This window comes from Mus musculus, chromosome X (genome assembly GCF_000001635.26).
Source record: "Mus musculus strain C57BL/6J chromosome X, GRCm38.p6 C57BL/6J".
NCBI classification, from domain to species: Eukaryota; Metazoa; Chordata; class Mammalia; order Rodentia; family Muridae; genus Mus; species Mus musculus.
Window position 1 is genome coordinate 158,335,675 of NC_000086.7, and position 13,501 is coordinate 158,349,175.

Here is a 13,501-nt window from a genome sequence, read left to right on the forward strand (position 1 = left end):
GGCAAGGTAGCCTGGGGCTCGAGTGGAGCGGAAGGCTGAAGTCCATTTTAAAATCATCTTTCAGAAGGTTAGTCTACTAATGCCAATTTTAGCAATGTCATTCAATGTAATAAAGAAGAAAATACCTATCTATGCTAATAGAAGCAGAATAATAATTTGATAAAATTCAAAACCTGTAACACAATTATTGGTAACCTAGAAAATCCTAATCTTATTAAGAAGTAATAAGATTAGGTGTGCCTGGTGTGGTAGTGCATGCCTTTAAATCCAGCACTCAGGAGACAGAGGCAGGGAGGTCTCTGTGAGTTTGAGGACTGATCTACAGAGTGAGTTCTAGGACATCAAGAGTTACATAGAGAGACCCTGTCTCACAAGCAATCCAACAAACAAATAAAGAAACTAAACCAAGGATCTACAGAAGTTTCTATATCAAACATCATATTTAGTGGAAAATCATAACAGGCTGTATTATTATTTTCAATGTGATATATGAACCAATCATTGACCAGAGAGATTCTCGTAGCCCCACACTTAAGAAAAAATTTAAAGAACATATATGTATATATTCCAATTTAAAATTAAAAATTGATAAATTATCGCATATTTATGAATCACCAGTACATGGTTATGTCTCAATGACATTTTACTTTTCATTCCCTTGACAATTCATGCTGTTGGGTGTCTTTTTCATATCTTTCTTGGTCATATATATGGCATCTTTGAAATTCTTCTGTGTTGGCCCTTTGCCTAGTTTTAAACTCATGTTCACTGTCTATGTATTAAACGGCTTGAGTTCTTGTACATTTTGGGCACACTTCATACCAGATGTACAACTTTCATATATTGTCTCTCCTTCCTAAACTGTCCCATCAGTTTCTTTCTTCACTTGCTGTGCAGAAACTCTTAAGCTTACAGTGGTACCATTTATCTGCTTTTCCTTTCTTGTTTATGTTTTGGAATCATAATCCACCTATCCCACCAAAAGTACAAGAAAAAATGTTGCCTAGATGATTGTTATAAAACTTTACCTCTAAGTTTTCCCCTAGTAATTTTGTAGACTCTGGTTTCATGTTTAAGTCTTTGTTCTTTTCAAGTTGATTTTTATGTGCTGTGAACTAAAGGTTCAGTTTCATTCCTCTGCATGTGGATATCCAGGGTTCCTGACACAATTTACAGAAGAGATGTAATTTCCCCATTTTGTGTTCTTGGCAACTTTGTCAGAAATCAATTGAGCATAAAGGCATGGATTTATTTCTGGGCTCCTTATTCTTTTCCTTTGATATCTACGTCTGTTTATATGCTAGTTTTATAAAGTTTAATTGGTAGAGTTTTTCAGTGTTTTTGATGCCAGGTAGTGTATAGCTTATAGCTTTCAGCTTTGTGCTTGTTGCCTGTGTCTTTGCTACACAGCAATTAAACAACTCCTAATGACATATAGCTATACCCATCGATCAGTGCAATGCTCAACCCTCTTCAAAAAGGCTCCTTCTTGCAGTAGATAGTAATTAACATATGGCACAATATGTACAGAGTAAGAGGCTTTTGAGTCTATCCCTGAATGAGATGTCTTTATCACATCTTTCCCCTCAGGACTCAGGGTGCTATGTGGAAGAGAGGGAGGAATGATTATGAGTCAGGAGTGGTAGATAATTTTAAGGAAACAGAATTTCCCAGACACAGCAGGGCAGATTCATATACACACTCATAGAGACTGTGACAGCATGCAAAAGATTACAAGAGTTCAAGCTAGACAAAATACTAGCACAGAGGAGGGGCGATAGACATGAAGTCCCATTCTTACCAAATTGATAGGTACTGTAGAGGGAAAAAATGGTTTTCTCAGCATACATCATTCACATTCCATGGAAGGCCCTCTGCTCAAGGGCATATGACCAACACAAAATGGACTTTTTGGCTTTTTAAAATTTTTTCTTTAGGAGAAAGAGACAAAAAATATGAACTTAGGTGGGTATGGAGAGGGAAGGATCTGGGATGATTTGGGGGATGGAAACTAATATGATTAAAAAAAACATACTGTATGAAATTCTCAAGGAATAAAGATAAAAAAGAGTTCTGCACTAAAGTCCTGAAAGAAGGGCTAATACCAACACTCCTCAAACTATTTCATAAAATAGAAACAGAAGGAACACTACCTAATTCATTCTATGAAGCCACAATTACTCTGATATCTAAACCACACAAAGACTCAACAAAAAAGAGCACTTCAGACCAATTTTGTTAATGAAAATTGATGCAAAAATACTCAATAAAATTCTCACAAACCAAATCCAAGAATACATCAAAACCATCATTCATCATGATCACATAGGCTTCATTCCAGGGATAGTAATCCACTATATATACAAATTCAAAGAAAGAAAATCACATGATCATCTCATCAGATGCTGAAAAGCATTTGACAAAATATAATACCCCATCATGTTAAAAGTATTAGAGATATCAGGAATTCAAGGAGGGCCAACAGAAAGAATGGAAACATGCAACCTAGGTAGGAGGTGGGGTCACCCTTTAGAATGTACCAGAGACCTGGGAGGTGAGATGCTCAGGACTCAAAAGCAGAGACCTTAGATGAAATGCTCAACAGTGGGGAGAGGGAACTTGTAGAGTCCATCTCCAGTAGAAAGACAGGGCATCAGGTGGAGGGATGGGGCTGCCATCCCACAGTCAAAAATCTGACCCAGAATTGTTCCTGTCTGAAAGAATTACAGGGATAAAAATGGAGGTCCAGTGACAGGCTGAAATTGGGATCCAGCTCTAGGGGAACCTTAAGGCCTGATACTATTACTAATGCTATGGTGTGCTTGCAGGCAGGAGCCTAGCATGGCTGCCCTCTGAGAGGCCTTACAAGCAGCTGAAAGAGTCATATGCAGATACTTCCACCCAATCAATGGACAGAAGCAAGACCCCTGTGGTTGAATTAGGGAAAAGCTAGAAGTAGCTGAGGAGAGGGCAACCCCATAGAAAGAGCAGCAGTGTCAACTAACCTGCACCCCTAAGATCTCTCATACTCTGGACTACATACTCAGGCAGCATACACAAGCTGATATGAGGTCCCAACACATATACAGCAGAGGACTGCCTGGTCTGGCCTCAGTAACAGATGATGTATCTAAACCTCAAGAGAACTGAGGCCCCAAGAAGTGGGGAGGTCTGATGGAGTGGGGGCATGAAGACATTCTCTTGGAGACTTGGGCAGGCAGGAGGGAGGAGGAATGCAATGAGGAACTGTTGGAGGTAGACTGGGAGGGGGATTATGACTGGATAGTAAAAAGTTTTTTAATAACAATAATAATAATAATTTTTAAAAGCTTGACTTAGCTTTGTTGGGTATTTTTTGTTTTGTTATGTACCATAGGACTTTTTTCTATTTCTACAAATATTTTATTGGAATTTTTACAGATATGGCATTGATATGTATATCTCTTTCGGTTGTATGAACCTTTTAATATTATTCAATTCATAAATCCAAAATAAATTCTATTTCTGTGTTCTTCAATTATTTTCACTAGTGTTTTATAATTTTAAAGTCAAAATCTTTGCATCATTGGTTTTATTCTAAGTTTTTTTTCATTTGAAGCTATTGAAGTTGGGGTGACTTTTTTGATTTCTCTTCTAAAAATTCATTCTTTGTATATCAACATGATACTTTTTGCTTACTGATTTTGTGTACTATAAATTTACTGAAGTTACTAATTCTTAGGGTTTTTTAGTCTTCATAATATTTTGGTCATAAAGTATGATCTTCCTTCAATGTAACATTTTCCTATGATCTCACCCAGCATGCTAAAGATGAAACTAAACAAAGTAGAGTTTATTAGAATGGGAAAGTAAATACTAAAATTAGAACCACTTAGAGAATATACAAATGTCTACCAGGTGTGTAAAATATTACAAAATGATTGCATGACATCATATACAAAGTTCATTTTATATAGTTCTTGAGCACGAATCTTATTGTAACTTGTAATGCCATATTTAATTGATACCCCTTGGAGATCTGCTTTTATCTGAAGGGAAATGGAGAAGTTGAACTGAGGAAAGGAGAGGTGTGTGTTTTGGGGGCAGACTGAGAGGAGTGGAGGGAGGGGAAACTGCATGCATGAGAGAAGATTAAATTTTTAAAAAGAAAAGGAATTGTTTGTTTAAGTAAGTACATAATGTTATATTGGGATGCATTCATAGCTGTCCTTGGCTGTATGCAACCAAAGGGCCACAGGATGGCTGAGACTAAATCCATAGAGAAAATATTCATAAGGACGATTCACAACATTTACTAAATACAGGACCTATTCACATACAACCTTTGCGTGAAAATCTATTGTATTTTTATATACTAGTAATACATTCAGAAATTATAAATTTTTAAGAAGATGTTATCTTCCAAAAATACTTAACAAGATGCCTATTAATAAATATCTAACAAAAGATATGTAGAACCTTTATGGAGAAAAGTAAAAACTGTTATCATATGAATTTGAAGAAAGCCCAAAAAAGGAAGAGAAGTACTATGTTTATGGAGAGGAAAACCCAGTATTCCCAAACATATTAAAGATACCAAAATTAATTTAAAATTTCAATATATTTTCACATAAAAGAGTAATCAATCAATGAACATAAATTCTGAAACAGGGGAATATCAGAAGGGATAAATGAAAGTTTCTTGTGTTTTCTAATACTTATTTCTTAAGATAGGTAGCTGATGCACAGCTCTTTGTTACATTCGTTTCTTTTTGTATTCTATTCATATTAAAATACTATACCTAGAAAAGGAATGCTGAGTGTATGATGTCAGCTTTAGAATGACATAAACCAGGATCTCAAGGTGCCAATTTTGCATAGATAAGAATCTACATGCATTTGGTTGCATAATTTGTTTTCTATTGCTTTCTCCCACGTAAATTGAAGCAAATATGCTGTTCTTATTAGCACTTGATTTTTTATAGTTCTGAAATGTGGTTATAATAACGATTTTAAAAATTATTAAATGTAACAATAGGGCAAAAGTGTGAGGAAGCTTCCCATTTCAATTGAGATTCCTTTTATTTCCTCTAACTGGAAAAATAAAACAACCCAAATTAATTGACACAATGGAACAGTAGGATATAAAAGACCAAGATTGAAATTCCAGGCCTCAGGAAATATTGCTGCACTTGCAATATTGGCTATAAAGGATGGTTTTCCTACTGTTCAAACAAAGCTGATTTAGATGCTCAGCAAAGTATGTTTGCTTCACATACTTTCCCACTCCTGACTTGACATGGACAAAACATATATGGTGGCTTGAATAAGAATGGCCCTAATAGGCTCATAGATTTGAATACTTAGTCACCAGGGAGTAGCACTATTTGGAAGGATTAGGAGATCTGGCCTTTTGAAAAGAACTTTGAGGTTTCAAAAAGTCCATTCCAAGCCCATAGTCTCTCTCTTCCTGATGCCTGCAAATCCATATGTAGAATTCTCAGCTACTTCTCCAGCACTATGTATGCCTGTGTGCTGCCGTGCTCTCTGTCATGATGACATTGGACTAAATCCCTGAAACTGCAAACAAGCCCCCATTCAGTCCATTCCTGAGTTGTCATGGTCATAGTGTCTCTTCACAACAGTAGATCACTGACTTAGATAATGTTCCAAGAACATCTATAAACCTTTCTCTCTTTTTAAAAAAATATTTATTTATTTATTTATTTATTTATTTATTTATTTTATGTATATGTGTACACTGTAGCTATCTTCAGACACACCAGAAGAGGACATCAGATCCAATTACAGGTAGCTGCAACCCATCATATGGTAGCTGGAAATTGAACTTGGGACCTCTGAAGCCAGTGCTCTTAACTGCTGAGCTATGTCTCCAGCTTCTATATAACTTTATTAATCACTCCAGCCCTATACACCTTTCTTAATCACTGAAGATCCTTGCAAAGTAATTCACTAGTCTGTGAAATGCTATATATTACAACAAATTGCTGTGCCTTCATTAAGAAGTAAGCTCTAACATTATATTGACTGTTCTACTTCTTAAAGCAAAACAACAGAATGATTTATTACACTTTTTAATAAAAATGTACAGTCAGAAAAGAAATATATTCATCTTAAAAATTTAAATGCCCTGGCGTTCCCCTGTACTGGGGCATATAAAGTTTGCATGTCCAATGGGCCTCTCTTTCCGGTGATGGCCGACTAGTATATAATCTTTTATTGATTTTTAAAAATATTTTAATAGCATGTCCTTTGATTATATTCATCCTGTCATTCTTCCTGCTCCTAACTCCTCCTAGATCCATCCTCCACATTACTACCCTCTCTCAAGCTTTGTGTCTATTTTTATTTTTTTTTCAATAAAATAATTGAACCCACTGAGTCCAATTTGTGTTTCCTATATTCGTGAGTGTTGGGCCATCCACTGGAGCACAATCAACCACCTAGGGGGCCTTACCCTTAAAGAAACAGTCTTTCCATCCAGAAGCAATCTACTTGCAATAGATCTTCAGTTAGGGGTTGGGGCTTGTGAGCACCTTCCTCTTACATAGTGGAGTGGCCACTAGATTGATCTTATTCAAGACTTGTGAAAACAATTACATCTTTATGAGTTTATGAGTACAGAGGTCATGTTATATCCAGAAGACCCTGTTTTTATTTTTTGTTTTGTTTTGTTTTGTTGGTTTATTTTTCCAGAAGACCCTGTTTTAATTGGTCCATCCCCATCTCTGGCTCTTAAATTTTTTTTTATCCCATCCTCTAAATTAGTCCTCAAGACTTTGGAGAGTGTGTATGATACAGATGCCCTACTTTTGGTTGAAGAAAACAAAGACATTTTGTCAGTTTATAGTAATCGTAGGTTCACAATTGGGCTTATGAACTCCTATTCATTGGTTCTTGGACAGATTTATAGTACCAGGAATCCATGTCTTCATATGCTGTGGATTTTAAGTCCAATGAGAAAGAGATTAGTTATCCTTGTAATATTGGTGTCAATATACCCATGAGCATACACACTGGTCATTATTGTAGCTCATAGGATTCACGGCTGTGTAAGACTGTTGATGACTCTTTGCTCCAGCAGCCAACATAACACCTTCCAGTACTACAAAAGCTATCTAATAATAGCCAGGAAACTTCTTGGTCAATATCATCTTGATTTCTCCATACCCTGTGAGCAAAGGTTTTAGTTTCTTCAACAATAAGATCTTATCATCAAATTCTAATGGCCAACTAAAAACAATGACAATGACACATATTGTTTTGTGAATCTTTGGTGCACCTCTGGCTAATAACTAAAGTAGAGGTATCCTATCCCTGACACTAGTCTTTTTAATTTGTATCCCAAGGATCATGGGAGGAGCATCATCTCCTGTCTAAGGTAATTATGATTAAAGTATTCATATGAATATAAGTATATAAGAATCTCTCTTTTAAAATTAGATACCAAAAAAGAGCAGCAATGACCAACTTGTTAAATTATACAATTTCTAGTTTACAGTTGTAAGCATTCATGCCATTTATAATCATATTGAATCCATAATGCAAAAGTCTGATAGAAGTTTAAAAGATGATTTTTTAAAATAGGACAAGGTATTCTTTGCACAAATTTCAGTTTCTTTCTCTGTGAGGGAAGATTGTCCATCTTGTTTGGATGATGGACATCAGGGAATCAATGACCTTTGAAAAACACTACAAAATTCTGACATATATAACTTAATTCTGTGAACTAGGAGCAGTTTCATTCAAAGATAACATGTCATATCTATATTATATACAACCACAGGACCATACGTGTATGAAAAGAATTTATAAATAATAATATTACACTTCATTCCTGGCCAAATCAGTCATTTTATTATCCACTAGCAGGCATTGTGGATATTTTATTATCTACTAGCAGGCAAAGTGCATGGAAACACAAGGAACACTATCCAATTTGTTCTATAAAGCCACAATTATACTTACACCTAAACCACACAAAGAACCAACAAAGAAAGAGAACTTCAGAACAATTTCACTTGTGGATATCAATGCAAAACTACTCAATAAAATTCTCACAAACCAAATACAAGAAGACATCAAAACTATAATCCATCATGATCAAGTAGGCTTTATCCCATGGATGCAGAGATGGTTCAATATATGGAAATACATCAATGTAATCCACTATATAAACAAACTCGAAGACAAAGACCATGTGATCATTTTATTAGATGCTGAGAAAGCATTTGACAAAATCTAACACCCATTCATGATAAAAGTCTTGGAAAGATCAGGAATTCAAAGCCCATACCTAAACATAGTAAAAGCGATATACAACAAACCAGTAGCCAACATCAAACTAAATGGATATAAACTTGAAGCAATCCCACTAAAATCAGGGACTAGACAAGGCTGCCCACTCTCTCTCCCTATAAAATATAGTACTCAAAGTCCTAGCTAGAGCAATTATTAAACAACAGAAGGAGGTTAAAGGGATACAAATTGGAAAGGAAGAAGCCAAAATATCACTATTTGCAGATGATATGATAGTATACTTAAGTGTCTCCAAAAGTTCCGTCATAGAACTCCTACAGTTGATAAACAATTTCACCAAAGTAGCTGGATATAAAATTAGCAAATCAGTAGCCTTCCTCTACTCTAAAAATAAACAGGCTAAGAAAGAATTTAGGGAAACAACATCCTTCACAATAGTCACAAATAATATAAAGTACCTTGGTCTGACTCTAACCAAGCAAGTGAAAGATCTGTATGATAAGAACTTCAAGTCCCTGAAGAAAGAAATTGAAGATCTCAGAAGATGGAAAGATCTCTCATGATCATGGATTGGCATGATTAATATAGTAAAAAATAGCTATCTTGCCGAAAGCAATCTACAGATTCAGTGCAATCCCCATCAGAATCCCAACTCAATTCTTCACTGAGTTAGAAAGTGCAATTTGCAAATTCATCTGGAATAAGAAAAAACCTAGGATAGAAAAGAACTATTCTCAACAATAAAAGAACCTCTGGTTGAATCACCATCCCTGACCTCAAGCTGTATTATAGAGCAATAGTGATTAAAACTGCATGGTACTGGTACAGTGACAGACAGGTAGATCAATGGAATAGAATTGAAGACCCAGAAATGAGCCCACATACCTATGGTTACTTGAACATTGACAAAACTGCTAAAATCATCCAGTGGAAAAAAGACAGCATTTTCAACAAATGGTGCTGGTTCAACTGGTGGTTAGCATATAGAAGAATTTTAATTGATCCATTCCTATATCCCTGTACAAAGTTCAAGTCTAAGTGGATCAAGGACCTCCACATAAATCCAAAGATACTGAAACTTATAGAGGAGAAAGTGGGGAAGAGCCTTGAAGATATGGGCACAGGGGAAAAATTCCTGAACAGAACACCAACGGTTTGTGCTGTAAGATCAAGAATCAACAAATGGGACCTCATAAAATTGCAAAGCGTCTGTAAGGCAAAGGACACTGTCAATAAGACAAAAAGGCAACCAACAAATTGGAAAATGGTCTTTACCAATCCTAAATCCAATAGGCAGCTAATATCCAATATGTACAAAGAACTCAAGAAGTTAGACTCCAGAAAATCAAATAATCCTACTAAAAAATGTGGTACAGGGCTAAACAAAGAATTCTCAAGTGAGGAATATTGAATGACTGAGAAGCAACTAAAGAAATTTTCAACATCCTCAATCATCAGGGAAATGCAAATCAAAACAACTCTGAGATTCCACTTCACAACAGTCAGAATGGCTAAGATCAAAAAACTCAGCTGACAGCCGATCCTGGTGAGGATGTGGAGAAAGAGGAACACTTCTCCATTGCTGCTGGGATTGCATGCTGGTACAACCACTCTGGATATCAGTTTGACGGTTCCTCCATAAATTGGACATTGTACTACTGGAGGATCCAGCAATACCACCCCTGGGCATATACCCGGAAGATTTTCCAACATGTGATATGGACACATGCTCCACTATGTTCATAACAGCCTTATTTATATTAGTCAGAAGCTGGAAAGAACCCAGATGTCCCTCAACACATGAATAGATACAGAAAATGTGGTATATTTACACAATGGAGTAGTACCCAGTTATTAATAACAATGAATTTATGAAATTCTTAGACAAATAGATGGATCTGAAGGATATCATCCTGAGTGAGGTAGCCCAATCACAAAAGAACACTCATAATATGCACTCACTGATAAGTGGATATTAGGCCAGAAGCTTGGAATACCCAAGACACAATTCACAAACCACATGAAACTAAAGAGGAAGGAAGGCCAAAGTGTGGATACTTTGATCCTTCTTAGAAGGGGGAACAAAATACAGGTGGAAGGAGTTACAGAGACAAACTGTGAAGCAGCGTACTAGTAGGTCATCAATGGGAGAAGGGGACCTTTGTTCTATGATGGTTATATTCCCCAGTGTATTCCTTCCTGCTTGAGCCAGGAAGCAGGAGTGGTTGAGTTGGTGAGCAGGGGGAGGCGGGAAGGGATAGAGGGTTTTCAGAGGAGAAAAAAGGTATAACATTTGAAATGTAAATAAAGAAAATATCTTTAAAAAAAAGAAAGAAAGGAAAAAAAAGCCCAGGGAGAAATGAATTCAACACAAATTTCTACTAGACTTTCAAGGCAGAACAGTAATATTCCTCAAATTATTTTATAGGAAAAGAAGGTACACTTCAAAATTATTTTTGAGACCAGTATTACTCTGATATCAAGAGGCAAAGGGCGAATTACAAGCCAGTCCTCCTGATGAGCATAGACACAAAATTTGTCAGTAAAATATTTGCAAACCAAATTCAAGAACATGTAAGAAAGATTTTCTTCCATAATTGGCTGAGCTTCAACCCAGAGAAATATTGATGGCTCAAAATGCATTAATCAATAAAATGTAATCTACTATATAAATAGACTCAAGGACAGAAAATATAGGATTATGTCATTTGAAACAGAAAAAGCCTTTTGACCAAGGTCTAAATTTATCCTTTAAATAAAAGTTCTGGAGAATATAGGATTACTGTGGACACATTTCTGCATAATAAAGTATACAACAAGCCTACAATCAACATCATGCTAAATGGAGAAAAACTCAAAGCAATTCTATCTAAACAGTGGTTCTCATCCAGTGGGTCACAACCTATTTGGGGGTCACATATCAGATATTTATATTATGATAACTACATTTATTAAGTAACAACAAAAATAATTCTATGTTTGGGGGGGGGGGTATCTGCATTAGGAAGGTTAAGAAACACTGCACCAAAATCAGGACCAATATCAGTACGTACTGTCTTTCTCTGTTCAGTATATTGTTTGGAGTCATATACCAATGAGAGGAGATACAAGTTATTCTTATTTGCAGATGAGATGATTCTTTCTATAAAAAAAAAAAAACAACAAAGGCTCCATCAAAAATTCCTACAGCTAATAAATATATTCAGCAAGGTAGCAGGATTTAGAATTAACAAATGAAAATCAGTATTCTCCCAATGTACTAGTGACAATCACACCAAGAAATAAATTAAGAGATCAATACCACTTATTACAGTCCCAAATAATCCTTGGAATAAATCTAATTAAAGAAGTTAAAGCCTTATAGAATTAAAACTTTAAGACATTGAAGAAAGAACCTGAAGAAGATACCAGAGATGGATGTGCTCATGGGATGATGAGATTAATATGAAAATGCCCATCCTACCAAAGCAATCTACACATTCAATGAGATGTCAATCACATCACAATTATAATGCAATTGTTTGTATGAATTTAAAAATAGTCTTACATTTAATTATATTTGGAAACACACACATACGTGATAGTAAAAACTGTCCTGAAGGTCTCACTATCCCTTATTTCAAGTAATATTCTAAATCTACACTAATAAAAACAGCATAGAACTGGCAGAAAAACAGATACATTGAACAGTGGAATGGAATTGAGGCCATGGATATAAATCCAAGAAGGTACAGTCACCTGATTTTTGACAAAGATGCCAAAAATGATCATTGAAAATGAGATAACATCTTCAATAAATGATACTGTTCCAATTGGATAACTTACATTTCAGAAGAAACCAGCCCCCTTTTAAAATATTTTTAAAATTTTACTTTTAATTTATTTTTTACACTCCATATTCCATTCCTCATCCCCCCATCCACTCTCCGACTACTCCACATCCCACACCTCCTCCCTACCTCACCCTGTCTCCATGTGGATACCCTCACTCCCCCACACCACCTGACCTCTAAACTCCCTGAAGCCTCCAGTCTCTTGAGGGTTAGGTGCAACATCTGTGAATGAACACAGACTCGGAAGTCCTCTACTGTATGTGTGTTGGGAGCCTCATATCAGCTGGTGTGTGCTGTCTGTTTGGTGATCCAGTGTCTGAGAGATCTCTGGGGTCCAGACTAATTGAGACTGCTGGTCCTCCTACAGGGTCACCCTTCTCCTCAGCTTCTTTCAGCTTTTCCCTAATTCAACCACAGGGGTCAGCTGCTTCTGTCCATTGGTTGGGTGCAAATATTTGCATTTGACTCTTTCAGCTGCTTGTTGGGTCTTTTGGAGGGCAGTCATGATAGATCCCTTTTTGTGAGCTCTCCAAAGCCTCAGTAATAGTGTCAGGCCTTGGGACCCCTCCTTGAGCTCCATCCCAATTTGGGCCTGTCACTGGACCTTCTTTTCCTCAGGCTCCTCTCCCTTTCCATCCCTGTAATTCCTTCAGACAGGAACAATTATGGGTCAGAGGTGTGACTGTGGGATGAGAACCCTATCCCTCACTTGATGCCCTGTCTTCCTCCAGCCCTTTCTTTATCAGGAAGTGGATCAAGGACTTCAACATAAGACTTGATATCCAGATTCTGTTAGAGGAGAAAGTAGAAGTAAGCTCTAACTTATAGGCACAAATAAAGTCCTTCTGAAAAGAACCCTCCATAGAACAGGCATTAAGACCAAGAATTGACAAATGCGACCTTGTAGAATTAAAAATATTTTGAGTGGCAAAAATGCCATTATTTGAGTGAAAAGACAGCTTAAATAATGGGAAAAAAAATCTTAAACCAGACATCCATCTGACAGAGTGTTTGTGTCAAGATTAACAGGTAGTCAACAATAAATACTTTTTAAAAACACTAAACACACAAAAATGAATATATCAATTAAAATTGGGGCTTGGAATGAAACAAATAATTCTTAAAAGAAGAAATACAAATTGCTGAGAAATACTTCAAAAAATTTTCAACATTCTTATCTATCAGGAAAAATGCAAGTTAAAACTAATTTGAGATTTGTTTTTATCCCAGTCACCATGGCTATGATGTTTTTAAAATTACAATAGATTTTGGTGAGAATGTGGTAAAAGAGAAATATTTATTCACTGATAGTGGAGATGAAAATTGTTATAGATACCATGGAAATTAGTGTGGGGTTCCTCAAAATTTTATGACTTTAGCTAGTGTATGAATAGCATGACCATTTATTA